Source organism: Medicago sativa, chromosome 7 (assembly GCF_051527215.1).
Source record: "Medicago sativa cultivar Bolivia chromosome 7, Bolivia_mono, whole genome shotgun sequence".
NCBI lineage: Eukaryota > Viridiplantae > Streptophyta > Magnoliopsida > Fabales > Fabaceae > Medicago > Medicago sativa.
The window spans coordinates 26413362-26430489 of record NC_140755.1 but is presented as its reverse complement, the minus strand read 5'-3'; the positions used below and the strand labels follow the sequence as shown (position 1 = coordinate 26430489).

Sequence of the window (17128 nt, the reverse complement as noted above, 5' to 3'; positions counted from 1 at the left end):
AACATAAGGGTTCAGATATCAAATATATGGGTGTATATAGCAAAAAACACAGGAAAAACGAAGGAAAGAACCCAAGCCCAAAGGAAAATGGATCCTGGATCATCCAAACGCACCAGGGACGTTGGATTGATCCAGTTCCTGAAACCCTAGATCAGACGGTGCAGACACAAGATTCAGGAGTGAACCAGAGTGGTTCAGGTGAACCGGTCTGGTTCGCACTCCTTTAAATACTTAAGAGGCCGGTCCAATCTCATTCTTTACCCCTCTTTCTCTCTCTTCTCTCATTCTAGTGAGAGAAGCTCTCACTTCTCTCTAAAATTCCGTCGTCTTCTCCGACGAGCACAACGGTGCAGGTACGGTGGCCCGCCGGTGGCGCCGCCGTACCTGAGTGTTTTTCTGAAAATTTTAACACCGTTATCTTCGTCTTTGCCTCCTGTTTATGATTCTAAAACTGATTTTTTGAAACGAGGCTTTGATAGGAGCAAATCTACGCTTGAATCCTTCGGTTTCTAAGTTTTCGAATCTCTTCGTAACTTCTTGAAATGAAACCCTAATCTACACTATTTTCTTTACTGATGATGATTATGAGCCTGGATTTACGAAATAAACGGTGAACCTTTGAAGATTTACATTTTTAGGGTTTCGTTTCGAAGTTTTTCGAATCTTTTCAAAGTTCTTCTTCGATTCACCGTTTATCTGTGTTTGTGGATCTTCGTTGAGCTTTTGCGATGAAAAACGAAGGAGTTTTAAGGAATACCTGGTTTTAATTCGGAGATTCGAACGAAAGATCCTTGTGAGTGCTTCTAGTAAGTTCTTGAACTGAAAATAAATCAGTTATTCTCTTCTTCTTCTTCACTGATGTGATTCTGCTTCGATTCTCTCTTCTTCTCACCTCCCCGAACTGTGATCGTACGAATTCTTCGAATTCGTGCTTGAATTGCAGTTTCTAAAGTTCGATGATGATGATTCAGTGGTGAATATCTGAGAACTGTGAAGAAATTGCTTCAATTCGAACTTAATTGGATTCTGGTAAAGTTAGGGTTTGATGAACGTTCTTCATGTTCTTGGTTATTTCTGGATTTTGATCTAACTGCCAAGAGAGAGAAAGTGGCTACGTGTTTGTATGATGTGGCTTCTGATTATTGATTCATTCTGACACTTGTGATGAGTTGGCTTGTATTTATAGGCCAGCTTGTGATTTCTGATCCAATGAACATACGACACCTGTGCTTGGACTTGAGAAATTCGGCCTTGCTGAGTTTTTGCTTTGGGGACCTCTTTGCAATTCTTGAAAATTTGGGACCAATCTGTAAATTTGAAAAAAAGGACTGGACTGCAAACTTTTGGACTAAAGGACTTAACCGTAAATTGAAAAAAAAACTTAAAGGACTGAAATAAAAGAAATGGACCAAAATGCAAAATAAAAAAGACTTTAGGGACTAAAATGCAATTATTAGGAATTTGAGGACTAAAATGAAAATTACAAATAAAATTGAATTAAAATTGGGAAATGGAAAATAACATAAAGTGAAACCAATAAAAAAAAGGGTTAATTATGTTTCTAGTCCCTATAAAATAGCGACCTTGTAAGTTTAGTCCTTACTTAATTTTAATAGCATTTTTAGTCCCTAATTTTGTTTTTTTGCCCTGAGTATTAGTCCCTACTCAATTCAAATTTGTTTAATTTATGCTTAAACTCTTAAATTTTTGAACAATTTTTTGCACACATGTTTAGAACATTACTAAAAGTTCCTCCACAAAAAATTATCGCAAAATTTGATTTCTACATTCAGATTTTATTACTTTTTATCTTTAACTTTTGTCGTTTTAAAAAATTCATATTTAATTCATTTCATGTCTGAAAATTCTAAATTTTAGTAAACGAACATTTCATAGTGTTCTAATTTTGTCTCAAAAAAATCGTTCAAAAATTTAAGAGTTTCAGGATAATTAATCAAACTTTGTTTTAGCAGGGACTAAAATTATAAGTAATTTGTAATATCCCGCTTAACAGTAACAGAATATTACCCATTAGACGCGTCAGAGGACAAATAATCATGGAAATGTCTATTAATGGCATAAGTCAGGTATGAGCTAGATATCAGAGATTAAGTGTTATAGAACGTCAAGTACGACGGAAGATGTTTTTATGAAATATCAGTCAAGCAGGGGTTTATGTATCAGTGTCAGGTTAAGCGCGACCAAGACGAAGGGCATTTAAGTAAACTCGCACAAGGGAGTATATAAGTGTTTTTGGGGCCAAAATATTCATTTTCCCATTTCACTTCTCTCTCTAGGTTTTGGAAAACCTTTCTCTCCCCCTTCTCTCTAAGAATTGCGCCTCCCTCTCCTCTATAAGTCATCCAAACTTCTTCAATACATGATCAAGCATGGCTTAGCAAGCAAGAAACAAGTAGAGGAAGAGATTAAAGTATGGTTTGGTGAAAAAAGGGCTAAGGATCAAAAGCTAGGGTTTGAGCTTGGAACTTGAGGAATATGCAAGGATCATGTTAGGTGAGTTCCATAGATAGTTTACCTTCCCTTGGTTGTGTAAATTCATGCTAGAAAGTAGTAATTTATGTTTATGAGGGATTTGGAACCCTAATGGACTTTTGATAAATTCTTGTTGATTTGATGTTAAATTGCCATGAAATATGTTTATAAATGTATATATATGTTGCTGGATGTTTTGGTGCATTGCAGGAACCATTAGAATGAGTTTTGGGTCAAAAATTGGAAAATTTGTACCACAGACCCGAAGAGCTACGCTATTAGCGAAATCTACGCTAATAGCGAAATTGACAGGATGAGCCACGCTCCAGGGGCGCTATTAGCGCAGCCCTCTGGACCAGCCAACATGCTTTATGGCTGTTGGCTCAGGGTGGGTCCGTGGTGCATTCCGATGTTTTTCTTTCAACGTTTTACAACTTTATAACCCCAAAACAACATCTAGGCAATGCACATAACATCGAACGATTCTTGAAAAGAAAATCATGGCAATCTTAACATGAGTGGCAAGAGTGATTCAAGAGAGTTTAGCCGAGTTACTCGGGTAGCAAAGAGCTAGGCATGGGATGAAAATAGAGCCTTGACATAGCTTGTCAAGAACTAGAATAGTTAGTAAAGAATAGAATAGAAGGTTAGACATGAGTTGTAAGCTTGATAAGCCGCGAAGTGACATAGAGTTTTCTCTTCGCATAGAAGCTAGAGTGCCATACGAGTGTGGCAAGACGTGAACTGATTAGATATCTCTTCACATAGCAAGTTAAACAAGCATGTAGTTTACCTCTAGTTGGATCGTATAGGCATCCGAGGTAAAAGAGATAGCTAGTATAGATTTAATACTCATGCATATTTATAGACCCAGACTTTAAAGTTAAAGGTGCCATGTCTCTTGTGTCCACACTAGGTTGGCTCAAGAGGTTTCCATTAGGTGAAACGGGGTTAGCCGTAAGGAACCCGCATGTCACTTAGTAAGTAAGATGTAGTGGTCGTGTCTCTTGTGTCCACACTAGGTTGGTTCAAGAGGTTTCCATTAGGTGAAATGGGGTTAGCCGTAAGGATCCCGCACGTCACTGCAGGAGTGCCGTTGGTTATACCTTAGATAGGTTTCCATCGGATAGATAGGGATTGCGCTCGGGGTTACTCCACTCGGGGCTTTCCGTAAAATGAACTCAGATAATGTTTGATTGTTAAACGCTAACTTCATGAATGAATCTGACTGTGCATATTTATTAGATATATTTATGTTATGTCATAGAGCCTTGACGTAGATCGTCAAGAATAGTAGAGCCTTGACGTAGATCGTCAAGAATAGTAGAACATAGACGTAGATCATCAAGAACTAGTATGATAGCAAGATAGAATATGTTGTTAGATACAACATAGCTATGCATAGAGCAAGTATAGATAAAGATATGCCGATGACGATCTTAGGTTTCCCTTAATCGTCCGGTTTAGAATTGTGTCATGATTATAGTATGCTTAGGCCTTGATGCGTAGAGCGTATTCTTGGCATTGCGGTTTTAGATTCCCCTTGACCGCCATGACACGTATAGGAAGTGAAGCCTATAACAAGTGAGATAAGACTACGACGGCCCTAGTATGCACACCGTCTAAGTATGCAAGTCCCCACACACGTATAATCAACCGGCAGGTTGTATTCTAGACACGTGGTGACCGTAGGTTTCCCCTGAGGTTACCTATAGCCTAGGATTTAGGGGAACTCACTGAGACATTATGTCTCATCCCAATCCTTTTTGTTTCAGATAAACAGGTTGGATTAGCAAGCTAGTAGCCGAATGGATGATGCGACAAGTGTTCGTTCGTACCCGCTGCAGGATGAGATGGATATTCGAGGATGTATCTATTATACTTTAGTAAAGTTGAGTTGTATTATTATGTACGAACGCATTTGGTTGTATACATATATATTCATTCGTAGTTGTTTTGTTGTAAATTTTAATGTATCCAGTACTAATCTAACGCACATGCTAGACTTTCTAGATACGTCTAGTATGGGTGTTACATTTGGTATCAGAGCAGGTCGATTCAGATCGTGCCTTGGGTCATTAAGTTACAACAAAGGTAGTGGGACCATTGGGTTCCGGGTAAATGTTCTAGTTGTTGTTGTTAGTTGAGCCTGATCAACTCAATTTAGCATTCGACGATTAGAATGGATGCCTGAGAGCTGAATAGGACCCTGGAGGAACGAAGTATGTGATGAAGATTCACCGGAAGTGTGAATTTAGAAGCAAGAACTCAGAATGAGTATTAGTAAGAAGTTGATCGTGCCAGTAGGTGGCCGGTGAACTAAGCAAGTAAGAAGTATGAATCCTCCGGCAATGTAAGACAATGTTGAGAAGGGTCGTTCCGAAAGTGCTGGGTAAGTTGTTAATGAAACTTCGTATACCCGTAAGTGAAGGATATGGAAATATCTCAGCAGGACCTGAAGCTTCAGTAAGGGTCATAGTTAGAATGGAATTGTATTCCAGAAAGTAAGCGCAAGGCTACAAGATAGAGAGCAGTCGACGTATGTTGACGGAATTAGTGGACTCTCAGGATTAGTGTTATGTTATTGAAGTTACGGACTTGAATGTTCAAAGTGAACAAGGTTCTAGTGTTCGGGAAGCTACGTTAAGCGGTAACGCAGAGAGTAAGCTACTCGTAGTAGAAAAGGATTCAGTGAAAGTTTTAGGTTATCAGGAATGAAGCATCAGTTTCTAAAGTGCCGAGAATTGTATCGAATTAGGTTGATGCTTGCCATGCATATGTAGTAGAATATATTTTAGATTTTGGGAATGACTGATGTGCATTGATTTACTTGAGAAAAAAATATATTTATGCAAAGTATGTTTTGAAAAATTGAGCTGAAGAAACTCATCAATAGCGAACCCGGAGCGAAATTTTCAATTCGTCTCTAGGGAATGCAGTGACTATTGGAGAGTTGTCTTCACCATCTTCTATGCGATGAAAAATTGTTTTTTTTATATTGAGTGACGAATGCATATCACCCCCCTAAAGTTTTCAAAAAGGGAAAAAGGCATGGGCAACCATCAACGAAGATCGATTCGGTTTAACGTGACTTTGGAAGTTAATGTGTCAAGAAATGAGAATGAGTTTGGATCAAGAGTTTAGAGGCACCAATATCTAGAATGGAAGTCACAGATGTGAAGGCATTAAGTAAGGGGTTAAAGTGGTGCAGAGTCATACGAAATCACAAGGATGTTGGATTTCGCGAAGTTATGAGTACCCCTCGAATCTATGTTTTGCTTGATGAACTTGCGAAGGCTCGTTAGGATGCTAAGTTGTAAAGTTTACATGATTTTAGAAAGACATACGCATATGGGTGGTTGAAGTTGACATTTTTGAAATTCAAAATGAAATTTTGTAGGTACCGGTTTGTTACGACTCGCGTAGTTTGGGCTAAACTCACTAGGACTAAGATTTGATGACACATACATGTTATCAACTCGTCCTGGGATTTTAGAGTAACGACTGGGACCTAGATTCAGTATATGTTTTATATAGTTGAAAATCATCAACGTCAATGACCCGTGTGCTAATTTACGAAATTTTATTAGAAAGAAAAAGTAACGAGCAAGCATAGGAAGGATTGAGCAAAACATAGTATGCGAGATACGAAGCTACAATGTTAGATGCATAAGGAAGTATGTCCGAATGCAAGATTAGCCTACCATGGGAGGTTGTAAGAGCATTTCATGGAATAGTAGTTATGTAATTGCAAATATGTGCTCCTTGAGTTAAGTTGCTCAGGAATAAGAATAAGTAAGACATTGATATGTCCAGGGGTAAGTTTCCTTGAGATTCAATCTTACCAGCAAAGAGTAGAACGAGGTTGCAGAGTAGCATGCAACATAGAAGTATCGAACAGAGTTCAAGTAGATATTAATGTAATAATAGAAGAAGAATAAAGTCACTCGTCTCAACGGATCAGAGTATTGGTTGAGGCCAACCGGTGGAAATCAGAGTAGCGCAACGGAAGTTAATTACTTAAGTTGCGAACAGTAGCCATGGAACATGGAAAATTGGTAGTAAGAAACTTCGTGAAGAAGTTCAGGATAGCAATGCAGCTTTAGTGAAAAGTATTATGTGGAAAGCGAGGAGTTCTCGTTATGTAAGTAAGTATAGATGCTTATGCAGCCAGTAATGATTAAAGTAAAAGTTTAAAGAAAGCATCTTCACTCAGGTAAGATGAGAAAGACTAGAGTTAAAACAGATGAATTAATCGAGTTGCCTTTTTGGTGATGTCGAATTCGTAGAAGAGCTGTTGGTTAGTCAGAAAGAGTATGTGCTATGTTAATGGAGTATGATTTATGAGTTATGCCTCACGAAGTACATACCCTCTTATACCATACTTGTTAAATGATAACGATACTTTCTAGAATGGTGTCAAGCCACGATTTTATAACTTTTAAAGATAAGATTGGTATTGAGGAACTTGGGAACGATGTTTATTTTAAAAACATGAAATTTCACATTGTTAAAACTGATGAGATACGTCGTAAGCGAGTAAGCTCACTTAAGACGTACAGACTTCAGGACCAGCTTGTTAGAGACAAGTGTGAAGGAGAGTCATAAAACTTTTTTTTTTCAGATATAGAGACTCGTCCTGTGGTTCTGCAGTACTAGTATAGACTCAGTTTTAAAATGATATTTTTCTAGTCATGTATTTATTCGTTCCAAGAACCTATGTACCAAAGTTTAGAAACTCTTAGAAACAAAAGCTAGAATGAGTATCGTTATTAACTAACAAGCAATGGTGCTAGAAAGTATGCCAATACTAGAAGATACAGTTTTTATGAATGAATGACAAGACCCATGTGATATTAGTGTCATACGGGATGCACAGATTTGTGCTAAGAGTGTTCAATGCAAGTGCAAAAGGACTTAGTAGAAAGTTTCAAGAGTATGTGAACCGCCAGACAGGTTAATAGATTGCCAGATGAATCAGTGTAGTTGAGTTCACTTCTTCATGCCAAGCTAGACAAGTTACCCATGAATTGCAGTACAGGGAGATTACGAAGAGATAGAAAGGTTTCATAAGACTATGATTAGAGATGAGTAGAATCATCAAGATAAGTAGCAACAGTAAGTAGCATAAATCGCAATGTGCGGTAAAACAGATTATGTATGCATGATAAGATGTATACATGGAAGATGTGTTAGACACACGTAAGCACTGCAGGGCAAACCTGGATATCAGTAGAACTCCAGTTTAAAGGCAAATCCTGAGTGATTCAGATAGAGAAAAGTTACGTAGATGCAGAGTTCATGCTAAGCAGAGAAGGAATAGATCCGAGACAAGCAATCCTCTTATAACAAAAGTTAGTTTTAATCACTATGTTCTCAGACAGTTCTGTGATTTTGATAAAGATAGTAAGATTGAAGAGACCATATTCAATCATATGTAGAATAAATAAGAGGAAGAGTTACATGTATTGATAAGGAAAGTATGCTTCGAAACTCTTCAGAGTGAGTTTGATAAGATATTCTATGACTAAAGCCAAAGAAGGCAGGATTTAGATGCAATCATATGTAGATAATTTCTAAATTTCGAGGACGAAATTTTTTTTAAGGGGGGTAGAGTGTAATATCCCGCTTAACAGTAACAGAATATTACCCATTAGACGCGTCAGAGGACAAATAATCATGGAAATGTCTATTAATGGCATAAGTCAGGTATGAGCTAGATATCAGAGATTAAGTGTTATAGAACGTCAAGTACGACGGAAGATGTTTTTATGAAATATCAGTCAAGCAGGGGTTTATGTATCAGTGTCAGGTTAAGCGCGACCAAGACGAAGGGCATTTAAGTAAACTCGCACAAGGGAGTATATAAGTGTTTTTGGGGCCAAAATATTCATTTTCCCATTTCACTTCTCTCTCTAGGTTTTGGAAAACCTTTCTCTCCCCCTTCTCTCTAAGAATTGCGCCTCCCTCTCCTCTATAAGTCATCCAAACTTCTTCAATACATGATCAAGCATGGCTTAGCAAGCAAGAAACAAGTAGAGGAAGAGATTAAAGTATGGTTTGGTGAAAAAAGGGCTAAGGATCAAAAGCTAGGGTTTGAGCTTGGAACTTGAGGAATATGCAAGGATCATGTTAGGTGAGTTCCATAGATAGTTTACCTTCCCTTGGTTGTGTAAATTCATGCTAGAAAGTAGTAATTTATGTTTATGAGGGATTTGGAACCCTAATGGACTTTTGATAAATTCTTGTTGATTTGATGTTAAATTGCCATGAAATATGTTTATAAATGTATATATATGTTGCTGGATGTTTTGGTGCATTGCAGGAACCATTAGAATGAGTTTTGGGTCAAAAATTGGAAAATTTGTACCACAGACCCGAAGAGCTACGCTATTAGCGAAATCTACGCTAATAGCGAAATTGACAGGATGAGCCACGCTCCAGGGGCGCTATTAGCGCAGCCCTCTGGACCAGCCAACATGCTTTATGGCTGTTGGCTCAGGGTGGGTCCGTGGTGCATTCCGATGTTTTTCTTTCAACGTTTTACAACTTTATAACCCCAAAACAACATCTAGGCAATGCACATAACATCGAACGATTCTTGAAAAGAAAATCATGGCAATCTTAACATGAGTGGCAAGAGTGATTCAAGAGAGTTTAGCCGAGTTACTCGGGTAGCAAAGAGCTAGGCATGGGATGAAAATAGAGCCTTGACATAGCTTGTCAAGAACTAGAATAGTTAGTAAAGAATAGAATAGAAGGTTAGACATGAGTTGTAAGCTTGATAAGCCGCGAAGTGACATAGAGTTTTCTCTTCGCATAGAAGCTAGAGTGCCATACGAGTGTGGCAAGACGTGAACTGATTAGATATCTCTTCACATAGCAAGTTAAACAAGCATGTAGTTTACCTCTAGTTGGATCGTATAGGCATCCGAGGTAAAAGAGATAGCTAGTATAGATTTAATACTCATGCATATTTATAGACCCAGACTTTAAAGTTAAAGGTGCCATGTCTCTTGTGTCCACACTAGGTTGGCTCAAGAGGTTTCCATTAGGTGAAACGGGGTTAGCCGTAAGGAACCCGCATGTCACTTAGTAAGTAAGATGTAGTGGTCGTGTCTCTTGTGTCCACACTAGGTTGGTTCAAGAGGTTTCCATTAGGTGAAATGGGGTTAGCCGTAAGGATCCCGCACGTCACTGCAGGAGTGCCGTTGGTTATACCTTAGATAGGTTTCCATCGGATAGATAGGGATTGCGCTCGGGGTTACTCCACTCGGGGCTTTCCGTAAAATGAACTCAGATAATGTTTGATTGTTAAACGCTAACTTCATGAATGAATCTGACTGTGCATATTTATTAGATATATTTATGTTATGTCATAGAGCCTTGACGTAGATCGTCAAGAATAGTAGAGCCTTGACGTAGATCGTCAAGAATAGTAGAACATAGACGTAGATCATCAAGAACTAGTATGATAGCAAGATAGAATATGTTGTTAGATACAACATAGCTATGCATAGAGCAAGTATAGATAAAGATATGCCGATGACGATCTTAGGTTTCCCTTAATCGTCCGGTTTAGAATTGTGTCATGATTATAGTATGCTTAGGCCTTGATGCGTAGAGCGTATTCTTGGCATTGCGGTTTTAGATTCCCCTTGACCGCCATGACACGTATAGGAAGTGAAGCCTATAACAAGTGAGATAAGACTACGACGGCCCTAGTATGCACACCGTCTAAGTATGCAAGTCCCCACACACGTATAATCAACCGGCAGGTTGTATTCTAGACACGTGGTGACCGTAGGTTTCCCCTGAGGTTACCTATAGCCTAGGATTTAGGGGAACTCACTGAGACATTATGTCTCATCCCAATCCTTTTTGTTTCAGATAAACAGGTTGGATTAGCAAGCTAGTAGCCGAATGGATGATGCGACAAGTGTTCGTTCGTACCCGCTGCAGGATGAGATGGATATTCGAGGATGTATCTATTATACTTTAGTAAAGTTGAGTTGTATTATTATGTACGAACGCATTTGGTTGTATACATATATATTCATTCGTAGTTGTTTTGTTGTAAATTTTAATGTATCCAGTACTAATCTAACGCACATGCTAGACTTTCTAGATACGTCTAGTATGGGTGTTACATAATTTTTTTTTATAGGGACTAAAAATGCTATTAAAATTAAGTAAGGACCAAACTTACAAGGTCGCTATTTTATAGGGACTAGAAACATAATTAACCCTAAAAAAAACACAAAATGGACTAAAATGAACCAATTACTTAAATGAGGTACTTCAAAGTAACCTCTATCTGTCAAAATTTTGTGTGAAATGACTAAAATGCCCCTAGGGACTAAAATGACTCAGAATGACTCAAATGCAATTTTAAAATGGTTTTTAACAGGGAATTAGAGCAAGAGTTTATACAAACTAAATGAAAAGACTCAGAGACAAGTTTTAGGGATTTAAACAGAGTTTTAACACAGGAAATTACTAAAATGCCCCTTGGGGCTAAACTGGCTCAAAATGACTTCAAACGCAATTTTTGAAATGGATTTTAACATGAGATTGAAACAAGGACTTATACAAACCAATTGAAAAGACTCAAACAATTTTCAGGAATTAAAATGAGCTTGAATGCAGGAAATGACTAAAATACCTTTTTTCATGAATTTTGCAAATAACTTTGAAGTAAGATGCAGAGAAATATGCAATTGATCAGAGACAAATTCAAATGACTTGAAATGCAAGAAAAGAAGAATTGAGCTAGTATTTTTAGGTCCAAAATTAGGGTATAACAGAGGCACTATGGCAACTTGTACATGGTTCTATTTCTTAGTTTTATAAGGTATTTCATCACAATTTATTGGCTCCAGTCGAGGGAAATCCGTCTAAGCTAGAAAATGTGGAGGTTTTTTATAGAGGACGAGCATGCCAATGATTCTTAAAATATTTTGCAGATATACAAGCTGGTCAGGAACATGGCGTTGGGACTTGGGTGGGATAGAAAACAACACCACTTACAACGATTTATATGGTACTATGCAGCAACTCGCCTATGAAATAGAGTTGGTCACTCAACATCAAATTTCACGAAGGCAAAGGACGTTCCGATAGCTTTGATGACTTTATATGTATTTTTTTTTCAACTTGCTTCTCATGAATGATGTATATTGATATTTCAACATCTAAACAGTTATGACTCTGATGATTTTGATGGCTTTTTATAACCCTGATGACTTTTTATGTTGAATAATTTTAGGGAAAGGTTAACCTGTGCCCTTAGGGCACAAGATAAGGATCTTAAAATATAATTAAACAATAAATATTGTATTGAAAAGATAAATTTTCAAGTTTTTAAGGTTGTAAATGCACAATTTCTAAGATTAAATTTCTTTATTTAGTTTCTTATCTTGTGCCTTTAGGGCACAAGTTAACAAGACCCATAATTTTATAATGGGATTTCAGCCATTTTGTTGGGTATTTGTGTTGGCTGCATTGTTGCTAAAACAAATATCATTGTTCTGTAAGTTGGAACCAATGTTCCAGCATGTGGTTAGGCAGCTCTGTGAGATGTTGGATACAAAGTTCCAACATCCTGGCACGGTTCAGTGTGCCTGGGTTTCTGCCTTATCTGTACGCGCGTATTTTATCGTTTAAGGAAACCATATTTCCTTTACTTACTGACCAAGTAACGCGCATATCTTATAAGAATCAGCTGTGGAATATTACTAAAATAGATATTTTATTTTAGGAAATATTTGTTACGATCAGAAATGTTTCTAAATAGGTTCCGACATATTAGGACTTTCCAGAATTGTTTCTGATTCTGTTTTGCAGGTTTGCTGAACCGATCTGCAAGTTTACTGAAGCCCAATGATTATTTAGCCCAAGCTGCTTCAGTATAAAAGGAAGACTTCAAGACCTAATTGCTCATTCAAGCCGTCATACTAAAAAGTTTAGATCTTTAGGGTTTGAGTCTTCATGTATTCTGTTCTTGTGTCGTTTGTGATGCAAGTCTAGAATCTTTTGTGTGTTCTTTCTAGTGTCATGTTAGATACTTGTTTAGGACTGGTTTTGTGAGTATTGATACTCTTGTGCATCAAACCGAAGTTGTGAAACAAGGTTTGGTTGTTTGTGTTGGAAGGTAACTTCTAATCTTTTGTGTTTGAGGTCTGATAGGTCACTGGGGCATTGACTGACCATTAGGATAGTGAGATGGGATCTCAGATCTAGGAGTTCCTAGGTTGAAGTCTAGACGGGTAGGTCCTAGGTCATATAGTACAAACGACGAGTTTGCTGAGAGCTATTGAATAAAGACTACACTAGTGGATTTCCTTCCTGGCTTGGTAGCCCCTAGATGTAAGCGTGTTGTGCTGAACTGGGTCAACAAACTTCCTGTGTTCTTTACTTTTCTGCACTTTATTTTCTTGTTTTATTTCTGTTTATCACATGATGTTGAAACATTAATCGGAACATCGCAAACGTTAAAACATCTGACAGAACATATTAAAACAAGTGCGCTAGAATTTCACATTTGTTGAATGATTTTTAAATTTAATGTATATAAACATTGTGTTCAAATTTAGTTGGATCAAGTAGAGATTTTATGATATTTTGCATGTTGAATGAATTTTGACCGTTGAATGTTGAAGATGTTGTGTTTGATTATGTTATGACAAAACATTGTATCACAAACCCCTTTTTGGTCTATGTTCAGAACATATCGCTTCCTAACTCTCGATCCAGTATCACTTCCAAACTCCCGATCTTAGATAGGTTCATAACTCCTAAACACCAACGGTCGAGAGTTACGTCCTAACATGGGCATTTTTGGAAATTTAAAGAGTATGTGAGCATTTTAAGGGGCTTATTAAGCAATTTTCCAAAAAAAAGAAGGCCCCATCAACTCAAATCATCAGCTGAATCAAAGGAAAAAAAAACAGCAGCTTGCACTTGACCATTTTATCAGAAACAACAAGATAGAGTCGTCACACTGATCTCAACTCACCGAAAAACGCTGCCGGAGTTGATCCTCAACTGCCGGAAACAGCTAGAAACTCCGCCACAAGGTTTTTCCTTTTCAATTCTTTTCCGATTTGTCACCATGATGCAATTCCACCGCGATTTATATCATAATTGTAACTTTCTCATTCCATGATTTATATCATAAAACTATTTTCATTTTTTAGATCTTGTATGTTGAATTGTATGATTTTCGTTTTTAATTGATCTATAACTTTCGAAAACAACTTATGGTAATTTTCATAAGCTTTTTTCAACTTATTTTCGTAAGTGCCCTTTTAGATTTGACTTATTTTGAGCTTATGCAAAACAGCTTATGGCTTTTATGTGTTATTCATAAGTTTGTCAATGTAGTTTATGAAATAGCATTTTATGAAGATACAATTTCCGTTAGTGAAAACTTATAAATTAACATAAAAGCTTATTTATTTGCATAAGCTAAAAAAATAAGCCAATTGAAATGAACCCTAAGTTCTCCAATATAGCTTATAAGCAAGGTTTTAAATAATGGTCGCGGTTGCGATCGCGGTCGCGTTAAGGTTCTCGCGATTTTGGCTATAACGGACGCTACGATACAAATAACTGTCTTTGGGGTGTGAAATAATTAAAATGTTTCATAAAACTTATTAAAACTATTTATATTATCATATAATAATGTATAATAACTAATATTAATACTTTTTCCATAATTATAACATTCATTTATAAACTTTGTAATGTTTGAAAATTGGTATGCAATGTTTTGTTATAAATAATTTGATGCTCTAAGAAATGCATGATAAAATCAATTCCAAAAATATATGACTTTAAACCTTAGTTGTTTGCACCAATTTTTATGATATTTAATTCTTAGTCTAAAATGTAACTATTCTTTCATTATTGGTTCATGCTCCTTTCATGAAGATATAATATTCATAAACTATTTTATAAATCATATTTGATGATTAAAATTGTTGAATTATGCTTTAAGTTTTCAGAAGACATGTTTAAGAATGCATTTAATATGAATTAGTGTGTTCTAAATTCAAAAAGGAGCTAATGTTGTATAAAGTGGAATTTCTGAATAATATTCCCTAATTTTACATTTATTCTCTAAGATATCTTTATGAATGATAAATGATTCAACATCATTTCGACAAAATTCATTTGTCTGCATTCTTAATGAAATCATTATAATATTCTTAAAATGCATTTCTAAATAAGTTCTTGTTGTAAAATGCAACTTTGATCATTCTTACTTTTAATGGTTCATCTAAACTTTGTTCCTAAGATGAGATATCATGATATGCCTTAGAATTGGATCATAAAAATACTTTAATTATAAAATTTCATAACCGTATAAAATTTGATGATGTTCATAAATTTTGTTCTAGTTTACTCATTAACATATTCATTTCCTGATTCTTAAGTGATATATTTTGAAAATGATTTTTGCAAATATGTTAATATGTATTATGAAAATTTCATTCTCCAAACATGTTTTTAAATGGATCCTAATTTAGGATTTATCTTTGAAAGATTTTCAGAAGAAACACATCATTTGTTCTTGTCCTTTTTATGATGTTGAGAATATTTTCATCACAAAGATCAATTAAAATTTGCATGTATAAGCCTAATGAATTAACACTTGTATAAGTTCATATTTTTTAGGCAAAACTTTAAATGTATATTGATTGCATTATTAATCAATATCTTGTTATGTAAATGTGTTTCTATATCTTTTATAGAAAATGCATCCCTGATCATTAATACTCCAAAACTCCATGAGTTAGTCTCTTAATCATAATGGATGATAGACATGAGATTTAGAACAAGAAAAATGTCAAAATATCATGATTTCGATAATACAATAGTTGTCATATGTTATTCTTACATAGGTATTTTCATGAATTGATTTTTGATGACTTATCTAAAAATCATATTCAATGTATTTCAATATGAATATTTTAATTGAGTTTTATCGTTGATAGGATTTCAACAAAATAAAATAAAATAAAAATCATATTTAACAAGAGAATAATTGTGTGAATTGTTAATAAATTAACAATAAATTCAAAATTGATCTAAAAAGGGATTTACATATTTTGTTCCTAAACTAATATTGAACATGTTCTTAGCATGAATATTTTGTTTAATCATTGTTGAATGTCTACCTTGTTGCACTTGCAAAATTTGGAGACAAAAATAGAGATATAAACATCAATGACATACTAGTATATGTTTGTGCATAAACATGTTGCATGAATACTTCTCTTCAAACTCATCTTATGTGTTTAGAATCTCTTTTAAGCATGAAAACTTGAAAGATAAGTACATATGAGAACTCACACAAGCACACTTACAGATAAGTATAAACACATACTTGATTATGAACATGTGTGTTTTCCAAATTCTAAATACATGTAGTTGATTTCTATTATAATGAGAAAATCATATTGCATATTCATTTAAAGATGTTTACCTATTGAAAATATTTAGAAAAATCTTCAACATGAAAATCTTTGAAGAGAGAAATATTTTTGACATTGTGTCAAATGACTCTGATTTCATCGCTTCCACTAATGAATTATTTTCTCTCGTTTTAAAAAATTGTTGAAAATGATCAATTGATCATAATTGTCATTATTCAAATGATAAACTGAAATGCATATTAATCATGATACATGCTTGATTATGTTTGATAAGAGAATATGTCTTCGCAAGAAAACATGATTCTTATGTGCAATATATTTTTGTTGTTTCTTCCCACAAAAAGGGGGAAATTGTTGAAACAAAAATCTTTTTTGTGAATGTTTTAATGATAACAAACCTTATGGAATAAACACTAAGTTTTATGAATGGTGATCTACTAATGTTTGCACTTAAGTCTTTTCACAAAAGTTGACAAGAAAGAAGTCTCTTACAAGTGCATATATATACTCATTGGAAGAATACCAAAACAGTACTATCACAAGCTCAAAGAAAATATAAAAAGAATATTGTTTGAATCAAATAAGTGTTGATTGAAGATTTAACAAGATGATAAATTTTATGATCAATTGACACATCCTCGTCACTACATGGTTTTCATCAAAGCCTTAAAGATTCGAGGAATAAATGATTAAAATTTGATAGGGAATTATCTTCAAATAGCTTCTAAAAAGAGTTTAAGGTAAAGGTACAAAAGTTTCATTCAAAAGAATGATTGAATGTACCTTCATGATTACATGCATGCCTAAAATAAAACATCTCAAAGATACTCAATGGAAAGAAACATTGTGTGCAATCACCAACATGAACTATGAGATAAATTGCATCATCAACAAAATAATTAAATGTTAATTAACCGAGAATGTATTGTCATCCCATATAGAAGAGAACATTATCAACTCCGATGAAAGAATGTTCTCATGATGAGGATTGATATTACACTAGAAATTATTCTCATCATTTCATCAAAATGATTAGAATCAGCTTTAAAGAGAAATCAATTCATGAATGAATTATTTATTAAGTCATTCATTTATGATATTGATCGGAGAATGATCAAAGAAGACAATTCATGATCATATGCTTTGAGATTCTATCATAAGATACTTATGATGGTCCAAAAATCCTCTATCAC

At 35.3% G+C, this 17128-nt stretch overlaps 2 long non-coding RNA genes across 2 annotated transcripts; both read left to right on the top strand.

Moving 5' to 3' along the window:
- Positions 1–2063: 2063 nt before the first annotated feature.
- Positions 2064–4496, top strand: LOC146905232 (uncharacterized). Its single transcript, XR_015020319.1, has 2 exons — positions 2064–2514; positions 4269–4496. It is a non-coding gene; the product is annotated as an uncharacterized LOC146905232 (long non-coding RNA).
- A 3060-nt stretch (positions 4497–7556) lies between these two features.
- LOC146905231 (uncharacterized) lies at positions 7557–10600 on the top strand. Its single transcript, XR_015020318.1, has 2 exons — positions 7557–8629; positions 10384–10600. It is a non-coding gene; the product is annotated as an uncharacterized LOC146905231 (long non-coding RNA).
- Positions 10601–17128: the final 6528 nt, after the last annotated feature.